The sequence below is a fragment of the Barbus barbus genome (assembly GCF_936440315.1).
Source record: "Barbus barbus genome assembly, chromosome: 18".
Classification (NCBI taxonomy): domain Eukaryota; kingdom Metazoa; phylum Chordata; class Actinopteri; order Cypriniformes; family Cyprinidae; genus Barbus; species Barbus barbus.
Genome location: NC_136746.1, coordinates 27,734,225 through 27,748,371, shown reverse-complemented (window position 1 = coordinate 27,748,371; position 14,147 = coordinate 27,734,225). Strand labels below are relative to the sequence as shown.

Genomic DNA, 14,147 nt, shown 5'->3' with positions numbered 1-14,147 from the left:
TATCTATCTATCTATCTATCTATCTATCTATCTATCTATCTATCTATCTATCTATCTATCTATCTATCTATCTGTCTATCTGTCTGTCTGTCTGTCTGTCTGTCTGTCTGTCTGTCTGTCTGTCTGTCATCTATCTATTGTTCTGTTTTTTTCTAAATTTGGCACTTAGTGTTTGTAATAATTTTAGACCCTGATTGCTGACAAATACATTTCCTTCCCAAGATAAAAATAGTTTTTTGGGATTACGCAGTTTACAGTAAAACCCCACACATTGAGGGCTACCTGCAGTTTGATTCCATAACTCACTGTGACATTAGCTGCGGGTCATGAAAACACTACGTGACAGAGTGAAAACTACAGAGCGGCTCAGAGTTCAGGGGCAAGGAAGACCAGCGTGTGAAGGAAGCGCTGGAAAGCTGCGGATTCCAGAAGTGGGCCTTTATGAAAACATCTGAAATATCCAGTGGAGACCCCAGAGCAGAGAGCAGTGAGCAGAGGAACGGAAGAACAGATGTAAAAACATAGCCATCCCTTATATAACTATAGCATCAGGAAAACTCCAGACCATGTTAAATAAACACTACAGTTTGGTTCTTTTCAACATATGGACACAATAAGAAAAAACACCAGATGAATCAGACAACAAAGCAAGAGTTTACCCTTGAGTGTGAGAAAGACCGCAGAACTGCCTGAAGACACACATGTACCTGTGTCTATAGATCCAACAGTAATATATAGATTTTCAAGAACAGATAGTGTGTGAAAATAATAAAAGAGGCCCATCCCATTATGTCAAACTCATGATGTTGAGTCTCATGATGTTTTAACCCTTCAGAGAGAGTCAGTTTTTTACTCAATTCCAGAAACAAATATCTTCTAAATATCACACAGCATGCATACACACACACACACACACACACACACACGCACGCACACACACACACACACACACACACACACACACACACACACATATGTATATGTATGTATATATATATATATATATATATATATATATATGTGACCCTGGACCACAAAACCAGTCTCAAGGGTTAATTTTTTAAACTGAAATTTAAATGAAATACATAATCTGAAACTGATAAATAAGTTTTCCATTGATGTATGGTTTGTTAGGATCTGACAATATTTTCAAATAGATACAACTATTTTAAAATCTTGAGAAAACCTTTAAAGTTGTCCAAATGAAGTTGTTAGCAATGCATATTACTAATCAAAAATTACGTTTTGGTAATTTTCAGTAGGAAATTTAAAAGATATCTTCATGGAACATGATCTTTTCTTAATGTCCTAATGATTTTGGCATAAAAGAAAAATCAATAATTTTGACCCATACAATCTATTTTTGGCTATTGCTACAAATATACCCCAGCGACTTAAGACTTGTTTTGTGGTCCAGGGTCACACACACCCACACTCACTCACACACACACACACACACACACACATATATATATATATATAGTGCTGCTGGAAAGTTTGTGAACCCTTTAGAATTTTCTTTATTTATGCATAAATATGACCCAAAACATAATCAGATTTGCACAAGTCCTGAAAGTAGACAAAGAGAACCCAATCAAACAAATGAGACAAAATTATTTTCTTTGTCATTTATTTATTCAGGAAAATGATCCATAATTGCATATCTGTGAGTGGCAAAAGTATGTGAATCTGTTGGATTAGCAGTTAATTTAAAGGTGAAATTAAAGTCCATCTGTGCAGAGGTGTTTTCAGTCAGTGCAATCAAATGTCAGTCCGTGACCTGTTTTATTGAAAGAACAGGGATTTATCAAAGTCTGATCATGTTTGTGGAAGTGAATCATGTCACGAACAAAGGAGATTACTGAGGACCTCAGAAAAAGAGTTGATGTTGCTCATCAGGCTAGAAAAGATTATAAAACCTTCTCTAAAGAGTTTGGACTCCACAAATCCAAGATTGTGTACAAATGGAGGAAATTCAAGACAACTGTTACCTTCCCGAGAAGTGGTCAACCAACAAAGATCACTACAAAGCAGGACGTGTAATAGTCTGCGAGGTTGCAAAAGTTCCTGGGGTAACTTCTAAGCAACTAAAGGCCTTTCTCACATTGGCTATTGTTAATGTTCATGAGCCCACCATCAGGAGAATGCTGAGCAAGCATGGTGTGCATGGCAGAGTTGCTAGAAGAAAGCCACTGTTCTCCAAAACGAAAATTGCTTGCTAAAGATCATGTGGACAAACCAGAGGACTATTGGAGAAAGGTTTAATGGATGGATGAAACCAAAATAGAACTTATTTCAGAATCAGAATCAGAATTATCTTTATTGCCAGGTATGTTTGCACATACGAGGAATTTTTTTAGTGACAGTAGCTCCACAGTGCGACAGAATGACAGCAACAGGACAGGACACAGATAATAAAAAAATAAAAAATAAAAATAATGTACAAATATACAAAAATGGACAATGTGCCAAATAGCACAAACACAATATACAAAATAGACAATTCAGTATGTACAGGTATGTTAGGTGCAAATTTGAAATGTAATAAGTATATGTGTAAAATAAAAATAAAAAGTATGATGGTGGTGTGTGTTTCATGTTTATTGTTAAGAGTTCAGGTGTTCATGAGATGGATTGCCTGAGGGAAGAAACTGTTCCTGTGTCTGGTCGTTCTGGTGCTCAGAGCTCTGTAGCGTCGACCAGACGGTAACAGTTCAAAGAGGTTGTGTGCTGGATGTGAGGGGTCCAGAGTGATTTTACCAGCCCTTTTGCTCACTCTGGATAAGTACAGTTCTTGGAGAGTGGGGAGGGTTGTACCAATGATACGCTCAGCAGTCCGGACTACCCTCAGTAGTCTTTTGAGGTCAGATTTGGTAGCTGAGCTGAACCAGACAGTTATAGAAGTGCAGAGGATGGATTCAATGATGGAAGAGTAGAACTGTTTCAGCAGCTCCTGTGGCAGGTTGAACTTCCTCAGCTGGCAAAGGAAGTACAACCTCTGCTGGGCCTTTTTCACAATAGAGTCAGTGTGAATGTCCCACTTCAGGTCCTGAGAAATTGTGGTGCCCAGGAATCTGAATGACTCCACTGCAGTCACAGTGCTGTTCATGATGGTGAGTGGGGGGAGAGCAGGGGGGTTTCTCCTGAAGTCCATGATCATCTCCACAGTTTTGAGCGTATTAAGCTCCAGGTTGTTAAAACTGCACCAGACAGCCAGCTCCTTAACCTCCTGTCTGTAAGCAGACTCGCCACCATCCTGAATGAGGCCGATCAGTGTGGTGTCATCTGCAAACTTCAGGAGCTTGACAGAGGGTGTAGAGGGAGAAGAGCAGTGGGGAGAGAACGCAGCCCTGAGGAGCTCCAGTGCTGATGGTGCGGGTGCTGGATGAGAATTTTCCCAGCCTCACTAGCTGCTGCCTGTCTGTCAGGAAGCTGTTGATCCACTGACAGATGGAGGTGGGGACGGAGAGCTGAGTTAGTTTGGGCAGGAGGAGGTCTGGAATGATAGTGTTAAAGTCCACAAACAGGATTCTCACATAAGTCCCTGGTCTGTCCAGGTGTTGCAGTGTGTAATGCAGTCCCATGTTGACTGCATCATCCACGGACCTGTTTGCTCTGTAGGCAAACTGCAGGGGGTCCAGTAAGGGTCCAGTGATGTCCTTAAGATAAGCCAAAACCAGTTCTTCAAATGACTTCATGACCACAGATGTTAGAGCCACAGGTCTGTAGTCGTTAAGTCCTGTAATCTTGGGTTTCTTTGGGATGGGGATTATGGTGGAGCGTTTGAAGCATGAGGGGTCTTCACACAGCTCCAGTGAGCTGTTGAAGATCTGTGTGAAGATGGGGGCCAGCTGGTCAGCACAGGATTTCAGACAGGCTGGTGTCACACCGTCTGGGCCTGGTGCCTTCCTTCTCTTGTTCTTTTTGAAGACCTGGTGCACCTTCTCTTATCTGCAGTTCAGGTGTGGGGGAGAGGGGGGTTGCAGGAGGTGTGAATGGTGCTTTTCGAACCTGCAATAGAACTCATTCAGAGCGTCTACCAGTTGTTGATTCTCCACAGTGCTGGGGGATGGTGTCTTGTAATTCGTGATGTCTTTCAGACCTTTCCACACTGAAGCCGTGTCACTGGAAGAGAATTGGATCCTTAACTTATCGGAATAATTCCTCTTTGCCACTCTGATCTCCTTTTCCAGTGTGTATTTGGCCTGTTTATACAAGACTCTGTCCCCATTCCTGTAAGCATCTTCTTTGGCCTGACGGAGCTGTCTGAGTTTTGCAGTGAACCACGGTTTGTCGTTGTTATAAGTTAGATGAGTCCTGGTAGGAATGCACATATCCTCACAGAAACTGATATATGATGTTACAGTCTCTGTGAGCTCGTACAAGTCGTTTGCAGCAGCTTCAAAAACACTCCAGTAAGGTGGAGACAGGCTTGTAAAATCCGCTCTGTCTCATTAGTCCATCTCTTTACATTCCTTATTACAGGTTTAATAGATTTAAGTTTCTGCCTGTAGGTTGGAATAAGATGAACCAAACAGTGATCAAATAGTTATTTGTTTAAATGAGAAGCTATTATGTTTGGAGAAAAGAACAGACTGCATTCCAGCTTAAGAGTCTTATCTCATCTGTGAAACATGTTGGTGGTAGTATCATGGCTTGTGCCTGTTTTCCTGCATCTTGGCCAGGACAGCCTGCCATCATTGAAGGAACAATGAATTCTGAATTATACCAGCAAATCCTAAAGGAAAACATAAGGACATCTGTTTAAGAACAGTGTCTCAAGAGAACGTGGGTCATGCAGCAAGACAACAACCCCAAGCACACAAGTCATTCTACCAAAGAATGGTTAAAGAAGAACAAAGTTAATGTTTTGGAATGGCTGAGTCAAAGTCCAGACCTTAATCCAATTAAAATTTTGGGGAAGGACCTACGCAAGCAGTTCAGGAGGAAACCCACCAACATCACAGAGTTTAAGTGATTCTGCACTAAGGAATGGGCTAAAACTCCTACATGTTATTGTGCAGGACTGATCAGCATTTACAAGAAACGTTACCTTCCGTTACTGCAGCAAAAGGGGGTCACACCAGGTACTGAAAGCAAAGATTCACATATTTTTGCAATGCATAAATTTCACATTTCTTACACATACATAAATTCACATACTTTTGCATACATATGTAACACTGGATAATTTTTCTCAATAAATGAATGACAAAGAAAATATTTTTCTCTCACTTGTTTGATTGGGTTCTCTTTGTCTACTTTCAGGACTTGTATGAAAATCTGATGATATTTTGGGTCATATTTATGCAGAAATATGCAAAATTCTAAAGGGTTCACAAACTTTCAAGCAGCACTGTACATACATATATATATATATATACACTGACCAAAATTATAAACGCAACACTTCGATTAAAATGTACAACAGTCATCCCATAAAAGACTTGATATCCCCATCCCTAAATGTTTAATTTAGTTAAAACATTTATAGTATCAATATTTTCTATTATTTTAATGCATTAAACAACCAGTATTAACTGCAGAAATGTATGTTATTTTCACTAGCTATAATAAATATGTTAATTAAATTTGGCTCAAAATATTTTACATTTTCTAAAAATGTAGCACCTCCTTAGAACACATTTTATTCTCCAATGCTTTTTAATTTGCTTTTAATCCGATTAAACAACATCCAGAGGCTCCTGAGCAAATTTCTGCAAGATTTTCCAAAGTGTTGTTTCTAATGATTTTAAGAACAGTCGACACACTGTGTCCAGTCATGGGGTTAAGAGCAAGCTCGTGAATAAATGTCTGTAAAACTTTCCAAAGTTTGTCTAGGCAGTGTTTCTCAGGTCGTCTGGAGTGCCAAAAGTGTGGGCAGGGCGGCTAGTCAGGTGGAATATAAACAGATTAAAGATGACAAAATAAATTATTATTTTTTTAACAAAAAATATAATATATTTAAAAATATATAATAATATCTATAAAATTTTATATAATTAATTTTAAAGTAAATCAAATTAATTTAATTAAAAAAATAATTATTGCTATTATTGGTGAGAAACAAAAATAAGGTTTACGGTCAATAAATGTTGATGTTTATGGCTTTAGCAAGCAAGTTTAACTACAAAAGTGGCATGTGCTTTTCATTTTGAACATGGTGTAACTGAACTTTTAAAGCGTGTTTTTCAACTTCTTGAACTATTTTTGTGTTCTTTTTATGCTATTTATAATGCTGATTACTTGCTGAGAAAATATGTGCAAAGATGTTTTGAGACATTGCATTGAATTTCATTCACACTCTGTGGTTTTAGGCCTTTAGAGTTTTCAAACCTATTTTGTCTGTTTAAGAATTGACTCTGACTCCAGACACTGACTCATATCATTGGCTAGAACTGGCACAACCTCCATCTACAGTGAATGCACTTTAAAGGCATCTTCACTATGCCAGTGCAGATGAAATTAGAGCCATAACACTACGAAACCAGAGGCAGCACTCACGTACACAGAGACATACGAGTTCAAGAAAACATGACGCGGTGTTCATTTAGACCTGCGCTAAATAAACATTTAACTTAAGCTGTTTGCTTTCATGGAATTGGGGTTATTGCATATTATAATTTTATGTAAGTTTCCTTGTATTTTGTAAGTGATCTGGTTGAATGTCATTCCTATTTTGGGCTAGTGTTCAAATATTTCCAGCACTAAATGTAGCGTGAAGAATGTTTGATCATTTTGGACATGTCGAGGTCTGGTGGGTTTAAATGGAGGGTCATAAGACTAACCTTATAAGATTCGGGCTATTGAGTTTCTCTGGAGAATTGGTCTAGGGGGCAAAAGTCATGTGATGTATTGACTTTAGACTTAAACTCACTTAAACTCAGTTTTGATTTTCCCTCATAAAGGCCTTTCTGTGTCAATGCTAATCAAGGAATGAAGGCTCGCAGAGAACTTGTTTGGACATGAGTTGTATAAACCAGCTGTATTTGTAACTTTTTTACATCAGTGTGGGCAACAAGGAGTAGTTCACCCAAAAATTAAAATTTGTTGAAAATTTACACACTGTCAGGAGTTTGTTGCTTCATCAGAACAGATTTACATTTATGCATTTAGCAGACGCTCGACTTACATTGCATTCAAGTTACAGTTTTTACATTTTACCAGCTCTTGCTTTCCCTGGGAATCGAACCCATGACCTTGCGTTGCTAGCGCCATGCTCTACTATTTGAGCTACAGGAAAGATTTGGAGAAATGTAGCATTACATAACTTGCTCACTAGTGGATGCTCTGCAGTGAATGGGTGCCGTCAGAATGAGAGTCCAAACAGCTGATAAAAACATCACAATAATCCACAAGTAATGCACACCACTCCAGTCCATCAATTAATTCCTTCAAGATCCAACAAATCCATCAAGACATTTTAACTTTAAACTGCTGCTGCTTCCAGCATAAATACAAGACTATAATAATACAATTTCTTTCTCCAGTGAAAAAGTTGTCTTATCTGAATCAGGAGAGAAATATGCAGAGATTATATATGTAGATTTTGATGTGAGAGGACAACCGGATGGACTGAAGCAAGCGTTATATTGGATTATGGACTATGTTTGGACTCACATTCTGATGGCACCCATTCACTGCAGAGGATGGTGAGCAAATGATGGAATGCTTCATTTCTCCAAATGGGTTTCCATGAAGAAACAAACTCACATCTTAGATGGTCTGAAGGTGAGTAAATTTTCATTTTGGGATGAATATAATATTTGGATGTCTGATTTCAGATTTTATCAGATGATGCAGTAGGTTTGTAGGACGATCTGTTGTCTGCTGGTTCACCAGGATCTTAGGCCCATTCTACAGAAATACGAAACAAAGTCACCTGGAACATGGGTCATTGGGTCGGTTGAACCAGGTTTCCTCTTGTTGTTTTTACCCGCTGTGCCTCAGGTGTTAGTGGGATGAGGACAATGGGGAATGGTGTGTTTTGAGGGGACGTCAGGATACTCCTCCCTCAGAGTGTTCAGCAGGAAGACCCTTTTCATGCCTGTGGATAACAATCTGAGAATGGTCTGCGTGCTTTCTCGTAATGCTAGTGCTATGAAATCTGGCAGTTATAATAACCTTGTATGAGAAAACACACCTTGACAGTGCTTTCGTTCCAGCTATTTTCTTTTGTAATGTCATTCTGGATTCAATCAGATTTTAAAAATACCTGTCTAGGATTATTAGTCAAGTCACATTTCAATGCAAATGAATGCAAAATAAATGCAGTAATTAAAGCCATATCCATTTATATGACATTATAATTTATGACATGCCCCTAGCGTACCTACTAAATTGTACGCCCTTGAGAAGATTAAAAGCAAATGACGTCGAAACCTTTCTGAACACAGTCGCTTCTTTATTACACATTTCAACCTTAGATTTTTTTTTATTTTAAATATGTTTAGACATTTAATTTCTATGATTTAATTATAATTTAATTTATTAATTGCATTTCACCAACTCACAAACCCCCTGAAATTCACCTCACTCAAAAAGTGAATATCTTAACATGCATTTAGAACATAATCTGGTACATTAAATGTGGTTCATTGGCTCGTAATCATAGGGGACCACTTTTGGTGCTGTATAGCACCAAATCTTGGTGCTTCAGTGGTTCTTCAGCAGTTCTTCATCGGTTCTTTGGCATAACTGGGGGCTATATAGCACCGCTACCATATACAGAACCTGTTAAGCTCCTGTATGGTTCTTCAGTGGTTCTTTGGGGTGATTAAGGTGCTATATAGCACCACTGCTGTACAAAAAACCTGTTAAGCTCCTTTAAAGGTTCTTTACGAGCCAAAGAACCACTGTTGGTGCGGTTTAGCACCATTATTGTTGAAGAAATACAAGTACATTTAAAAAAAATTAGAATATCATGAAAAAGTAATTTTTTTCTTGTAACTTATTTCAAAAAGTGAAACTTTAGATATAATGAATCTAAAATATATTAAAGTAAATAATTTCAAAAGTTTTTTTTAATTTTGATGATTAGAGCTTACAGCTCATGAAAGTCAAAAATCAGTACCTCAAAATATTAGAATATTTACATTTAAGTTTCAATTAATGACCATCTCTACAGTATAAATTCCGGGTATCTCTTGTTCTTTGAAACTACAATAATGGAGAAGACTGCTGACTTGGCAATGATCCAGAAGACGAACATTGACACCCTCCACAAAGAGGGTAAGTCACAGAGGGTCATTACTGAAAGCTGTGGCTGTTTACAGAGTGCTGTATCAAAGCATATTAAATGCAAAGTTGATTGGAAGGAAGAAATTGGGTAGGAAAAGGTGCACAAGCAACAGTGATGACCGCAAGCTTGAGAATACTGTCAAGCAAAGCTGATTCAAACACTTGGGAGAGTTTCACAAGGACTGAACTGAAGCTGGAGTCAGTGCATCAAGAGTCTCCACGCTCAGACGTCTTCAGGAAAAGGGCTACCAAGCCACTTCTGAACCAGAGACAACGTCAGAAGCATCTTACCTGGACTAAGGAGAAAAAGAACTGGAGAAAAAGAACTGGACTGTTGCTCAGTGGTCCAAAGTCCTCTTTTCAGATGAAAGTAAATTTTGCATTTCATTTGGAAATCGAGGTCCCAGAGTCTGGAGGAAGAGTGGAGAGGCACAGAATCCATGTTGCTTGAAGTCCAGTGTGAAGTTTCCACAGTCAGTGATGATTTGGGCTGCCATGTCATCTGCTGGTGTTGGTCCACTGTGTTTTCTGAAGTCCACAGTCAACGCAGCCATCTACCAGGAAATTTTAGAGCACTTCATGCTTGCTTCTGCTGACAAGCTTTATGGAGATGCTGATTTCATTTTCCAGCAGGACTTGGCACCTGCCCACACTGCCAAAGGTACCAAAAGCTGGTTCAATGACCATGGTGTTACTGTGCTTGATTGGCCAGCAAACTCGCCTGTCCTGAACCCCATAGAGAATCTATAGTGTACTGTCAAGAGGAAGATGAGAGACACCAGTCCCAACAATGCAGATGACCTGAAGGCCTCCATGCCACGCCGCATTGATGCAGTAATTCATGCAAAAGGAGGCCCAACCAAGTATTGAATGCATAGAAATGAACATACTTTTCAGAAACCTGACATTTCTGTTTAAAATATCCTTTTTTTGTATTGAACTTATGTAATATTCTAATTTTCTGAGACACTGAATTTTGGGTTTTCATTATCGGTAAGCCATAATCATCAAAATTTCAAGAAATAAAGGCTTGAAATATTTCACTCTGTGTAATGAATCTATATAATATATGGGTTTCACTTTCTGAAATGAGTGACAAAAAATATTGACCTTTTTCATGATATTCTAATTTTTTTAGATGTAAAATGCAATATGGCACCTCTTATGGTTCTACATAGCACCATTTGACAAAGGTACTGTATAGCACCTTTAAAGATATGGTGCTATATAGCACCAAAAGTGGTTCCCCTGTGATTACAAGCCACTTTTAGTGCTATATAGCACCATTTTTTTTAGTGTGAGCACACCCCTAAACCCATTTTATACACCTTTATATTCCTAGCAACTAATCAGTTTAAACTCCTTTTGATATGACTCCAGCCACAAAGCATGCTGGGTAAACAGCAGTGCCACAATATGAATGCTTTTTTACATTTTCTCAAGAAAATGTAATAGGCTTTGTGGTTGGCTGCCAGGGCGTTGCTATTTATTCAAACATATTTATATAAGCCTAATATGTATATCTGCCTGAATAATTTACCTATTAAAACCAGATGCAAATCCAAAGCAGATCCTTTTAGCTGACAGAAGTTGAGGGGTGACTGAGCAGCTCTGATTTCATTTCACATGCTACAGAGATTATTGCACTGCCATGTGCTCCGCTCCTGTCAGGTACGTGACATACTGCACACAGATTTAATGTACACATGGGCACATAAGTGATCTATATTCATTTATGTCTCCCAAACAAAGCTTCATGACACAGGATATATGTGTGTATATCTATAGACGTTTTTTAAGGAGTAGTTCACCCAAAATATAGTATTATTTACTCACCCTTGTACAAGTGGAGTTTCACTTTTCAAAAGGGATTTTACTGATTGAATTCAGTTTTCTTATTCCCAGCATTTATCTTTCCAGATCAACTGACCTCGGAAAAATAACGTCAGCAATTTCATGTCCTAAAGAGGATGACTCACATTTCCCCTTAAAAACATCCTATTTTCTTTCATATCAATTACTTGTTTTTAACAGATTCATTGACTTGAATTTCCTGAAGCAAACAGAGCTTATGACCCAGATCAGCAGCACAGTGTTGACACTTCATGCACCCTTCACTTTCTGGATGGTTAGGACTTATGTTTGAATGGAGGTAGTGTTGCGGTGAAGGCTCTTGGACGTCAATCTAAATGCTGCCAAGTTGTAGAACTCATTTTGAAGCCGATAACGGTTGTTATTCTAAGTTATATTACATATGAAGTGCTTGTTTGGAGTTTTTGTCCCCTCCCACTTTTTTGGGGATGTTTACTTGTTGAATTTCACATCCATGGAGAGACTGTCTCACTCCAACCATGAATGCTTTTAGACTAGACAGGGTGTAGGTCAGCGGTCGGACTGCATAAGTGCAAACAGAGTCTAACCACACGGTTATTTTCAAGCGGCAGCCCATAAGAATACAACACGGTTGCCAGTTCTATTTTAAACATACAAATTCATCTGACACAGAACCCAACCTACAGACGTAAACAAGTCATAACAAGACAAAAAACAATGAAAATGAACATCATCTTGCTTACTGGATTTATTTCTTAAACTATTTTAATTACAAATCACACAGTAGATCTAAAAACAAGATTTCATTCCTCTGATGTCACGTGTGTCAGTGTGAACCAGGATATTCATGCACATGAGAATTGAGTGTATTGTGAAAAGTTGCTGAGAGGAGCCAGACCTGAAAGTGATTTTATTAAAATGATGCCTAAATGGCTATTTGATCAACGTTAAGTCATTTAGAGGTTCAATGATTAAGATGAACACTTTTTCTTAACAATAATATCCATGAGGAATCATGTAAAATAAGACCATTAAGTTTAAAAAGTGTCAATTTTGATTTAATTTAATATTTTTAGATAATAAATTTTATAATTTTTCTCTGAATTCTGAGTTTAAATCTTGCAGTACTAATCTTGTTTCCACCACAGGTTAAAAACAAAAATAAAACAAAAGGTAATTGCGACTTTTTATCTCACAGTTCAGACATTTTCTCACAATTCAAAATGTAAATAAACTCAGAATTCAGACTTTTTTTCTCACAATTCCCAGTTTTTTGCTGCTCTGATTTTTCCTTAGCAATTCTGAGTTTTTTTTCAGAATTGTGAGAAAAAAATCTGAATTGTAAGATAAGTCATAATTTAAAAAACAAAACAAAATTGCGATATATGAACTCAGAATTGGGACTTGTTTCTCATCTAAATTGTGAGATAAAAAGTCGCAGTCATTTTTTTTTTCAGTGGCAGAAAAGGTCATTGATGTCTAAGAAATACTTCCAAGAATATATCACTTATGTTGCTTTATTCATTCACTTTTAGCACTTACAAAAGAATACATGATTATGCTTGGGAAAACCTGAATATTTTTAGTGCCAGCATGCAGAGATAAACAACAGCAGAAATAATTCATCTAATTTAGTAGACCTCAAACTTGTTCAGCACATGATAGTGACACTAAATATTCATTCGGCTTTAAACAAAACCTGTAGACATCACATGTCCTTGCAAATGCAATAAAGACATACAGTTGTCGTTATTCTTCAGGAAGCTCAGAAAGTGCAGCTGTGTTCTGATGGGCGTTTTGACAGCAGACCCTCGTTCCTCTGAGTGTGTGCGTCTCCTCAATACTAACAGAACAACAGATGTTTGTCATTGTCAACAGGCAAGGCAAAGTTTGCTGTCACATGCTTTAGGGGATGTTATATTTGGCCATGACGGATTGTAGCACCTCATTGATGACTGAGAGAGCATGTACAGCATGGCCAAAGTTGGTCTGCGATGACTTTGGATTAATAATAATTAATAATTTATTGTCATTGTTGTAAAACAACGAGATTAGCGCCTCAATCGACAGTGCAATTTCATAAAGTGTGATGACTTTGGATTTGGCCAACCATGCCATTTTTGTTGTATTTCTGCATTAAAGTATAAAAACAATTTTTTTAAAATTTGATTTAATAAAATTAACCATGTCAGATAACTGTTTGTTTATTTTAAATTTTTAGCCCTTTGTATTAAAAAATTTGGGCAGTGCATTCAGTAGTTTGGACACATGTAATCATTTTTATTATAACTATTTTCCATTTAGAAGAAACAATAAAGACAACAAATGCAAATACATTTTAGCTTATTTTTGTGTAGATTTTAGGACATGCTTTTTCCATGTTTAGAGTTCCTATGAAACATTACATTTCTTTCTTTATGAATGAAGGAATGTGAAGATAATAGAAAATGCGTCTGCGAAGAAATTCATAAGTTGGCACAAATCTCAAGAAAACTCATTTCAAGCACTTAAACACTTCAAGTGTGTCCAAACTTTTAGGCTATATGAACCAGAAATGTTTTAGTCCGACCTAAACATGATATAATGCAGCAGTATTGTTGTTGTTATTATTGAAAAGGTGAAGATCAAGATCTAGTCTGATCAAACTGTTGCAGCCTACTTTAGTTGAGCTCTAGTTATCATGATGATGATGGGACAGTCCCTCCTCACGACTCTTGTCTTTGTGTCTCAGACTCTCTTCTCTCCACACGTGAAGGTAGGGGCTCGGTTTGAGTTACTCTTGTGATACTTTTCGTTTGAAACCTTTATTTTCACTTTAGTTGAACAAGGAGCATGCTATTATGTGTTTTGGTACCAAGGCGTCCGGTGTTTTCAAGCACGTGGAGTTAATTCCCGCGAAATGTTGTTTTATATGTAACGTAAAATTTGGCGCCACATTTTTTAGAATGTTTTTTTTATCGAAACATCCGGTGGTAGTTAAAGTTTTTTTCCCTATTTGTAAATATGTGTTGATTTAAGTTTGTTAATGTTTCAAACAGAGTATTATTTTATTGTTTGTTGCTCACCACGTGGGA

The 14,147-nt window shown here is 37.6% G+C and overlaps 1 protein-coding gene across 3 annotated transcripts in view; it reads left to right on the top strand.

Moving 5' to 3' along the window:
• The window catches only part of LOC306884501 (equilibrative nucleoside transporter 1-like), a 37,880-nt gene that overhangs the window by 2,198 nt on the left and 21,535 nt on the right, over nt 1-14,147 (top strand). Inside the window, exon 1 of one of the 3 annotated variants that reach the window (XM_079440409.1) lies at nt 13,571-13,828. The exons of 1 other annotated variant lie outside the window; for it this stretch is intronic. The gene's annotated coding sequence lies outside the window, so the exon portion shown is untranslated. Of the gene's footprint in view, nt 1-13,570; nt 14,046-14,147 lie in introns of those variants that run through there. One more of the 3 variants, XM_079440412.1, reaches the window with a different exon arrangement.